Genomic DNA, 2,771 nt, shown 5'->3' on the forward strand with positions numbered 1-2,771 from the left:
TCCTAGTCTGGGGGAACACTGATGAGAAGGTTGAGAGAGAGAAAGCCTTCCCCTGGAGCTGACACCCTGAATTTGGACTTTTAGCCTACTTGATTGTGAAGAAATAAATTCCTTTTTGTTAAAGCCATCCACTTGTGGTATTTCTGTTGTAGCAGCACGAGAGGACTAAGACAGTTATGCATAAGGTTGCCATGAGTTGGAGCCGACTTGGCTGCAAGTAACAACAATTGGCAAATGCTACAAATCGGGATCCATCGCCCTCCTCGCCAAGAGCCAGAGCTGGCTCCACGGGAAGGGACTGGATCTGTCTTCCTGCTTTATGCTCAGCATCTAGAACAGTGCCTGGCATGCAATAAGTGCGCAACACAGAAGGCATTGAAGAAAATTGGAAAAAAAAAGAAAAAGAATGGAAGAGTTCAGGCCTCCAAGAAACTCCTATACTAACACCTCAGCAAGAGACTAGTATATGAGATACTCAGAGTGCCCACGTAGAGTACTGAATTTGACTTCAGAAGCCCTGGTTTCTAATTCTTGCATGGTTTCTAACTGGCTTTGCAACCTTGGACCAGTTTCTTCCTCTTTCTGGGCCTCAGTCTCCTCATCTGTAAAAGGCACACACCGGACTAGATTTCTATGTCCCTGTGTAGGGCTTAAAGAAGCCCATTTATGTACAGTCTTGCCACTTTCTACACCCCCCACTCCCAGGGTCCTTGCACTACACCACTGCAGGGGGCGCTCTTTCCATTGTAGTTGATGTGAGTTACGTAGTGCACAGCCGGCGCAGCTGTGTGTGGCAGCCCTGCCCACTCTGAGCCTGGCCGCTGACCATTTCAAAGAGAACCCAATTGGACAGCGAGTCCCTCCCTTTCCTGACACACTAGCCAGCTCAAAGCGCTCAGACAGTTTGGTTTTGGTTTTCCAACTCCTAAGCTTGTCTCCTGCTTGCCATGGATGGTGGATCAACAGCCTGTGCAGCCAGGGTTCACGCCAGCCCAGGGAGTGTTTGGGCAAAAGCAGAGCAAGACAAGACACTGGACGTGCAATTTGTGGCAGGGTTTTCCCTGAGAGGAGAGGAAGTAGGGCAGTGAGGACCCGGAGAACTGCTGGGCCTGTCTGCTCCTGATCTTTGAATACAAACTAAAAAAAGGAATTGTGGGGGCGCTTCCCTTCCAGGCCCACAGGGCCCGCCCTACAATGGATGCACCCACACCCATCTAAAAGTTCTCCAGCTGCCAGGAGCTCAACATAGATCCATCAGAACAGAACCCAAGTTAAGTGGATGCCCTTGGCTAGGCTTGGTGAGGATGGAGGTCCCTGGGGATGGATGTTTCTGTTATCTGAGTGTTACATAGAAGCCCTTTTGGTTTTCGGCATGTGTCAATTCCTCATGGTTGCAAAACTACCTCAAATGTCTACTGCCACTTTTAGGGCTCTTAGAGGAGCCAAGGGCCCATGACTCCATCTGCCTCTGCTAGAAAACAAAGGCCTGCCTTGTGAGGTGGTGAGCTCCCTGTCACAGGAGGTATGCAAACCAAGGGTGGCCACTTGTCTGGGATGTTTAGTCTCTGTTAAGGGCCCTCCCAGGTAGACACTTGGTGCTGAGCCTCTCTGGGGCCTATGGGATGTGGGAAGGCCGACAAGGCACAGAGTCCTCCTGTGCTGTAGATAAAGTGGTTTTAAAATAGTCCCCGTTTTCAACTTCTTTCTCATGTCACATCTGGCTTTATAATCAAAGTCTAGGTTCTGGATCAGGAAATATTCACAGAAGCATAGATGCATAGTCCCCAAAGGGCTTTAAGAAAGAAACATGAAGGCCAAAAATTTACTTTAGAAGTGATTGAACAGGAGTCTTAAGAGGGTACATGGTTCACGTGAGTTTAGTATCAGAACCTGAACATGGACCAGTCAAAAGCTGTGTGTCCAGGGCTTTTTCATGACCTCCTGCTTACTGAGAGCGTCTAGTTAGTGAGATGTGTAATCCACGCCCCAGGCTTTGGTTTCCACATTTGTAACATTTGGGGTTGGCCCCACTGGTCCAGTTGGGTTAAGATGCAGCTGGCTTCGAGCAGCCTCTCCCAAGAAATCAATATGGAGTGGGGTAGGTAGCAAGTCTGCCAGTAAGGAACTCCTCTGTGTGAATTAGTTCATCAGCTGTTTTCCTGCCCAGCAGGTCCGGCAGAGCCAGGGTCTGGGGAAGAGGGGGGCTGGCTGGCCTGAACTGCCTGAGGCAGTGTCAAGACCCTCGGTGGGGGTGTGCTGGAAGTGGGGCAGGATGGCCCGAGGCTACACAGAGGAGGGGGGAGTAAGAAGAAAGGAAGCAGATGGTGCTCACTATCCCAGGGGCTCAGGCAGCCTGTGGAGCATGGAGGGCTGCTTGACAACATGAGATGGAGAAGCCCAGAGAAATAGGACTGTGGCTTTGGCCATGGTCCAGGAGGGCTCCCTGGGAGAGGGGGCCTTTTTGGAGCTGCCAGAGGCTGGAGAAAGCAGCAGGCTCCTCCCTACTTTAACCTACATCCAGTGAAGACATCGCTGAGGCAGGGGATTGGGGTTTCTGTTTTTCTCACAGAGGCTGGAGAGTTATTTGCACTCGCCTCCCAGCGGAGCTCCATTCTCTCACCACCACTCTCCACAGCCCCCACTCCAGGTCGCCCCACGTTCACCGAAGCTTTCTCCTCGCCATGAGTCAGGTATCCTGGGCAGCCCCCTCTCCCCTGGCCCACCCCCATCAGCAACGGGGGCAAGTCCTGAGGGGCCGCTGCCAGCAAGAA

This window comes from Trichechus manatus, unplaced genomic scaffold (assembly GCF_000243295.1).
Source record: "Trichechus manatus latirostris isolate Lorelei unplaced genomic scaffold, TriManLat1.0 scaffold00030, whole genome shotgun sequence".
NCBI classification, from domain to species: domain Eukaryota; kingdom Metazoa; phylum Chordata; class Mammalia; order Sirenia; family Trichechidae; genus Trichechus; species Trichechus manatus.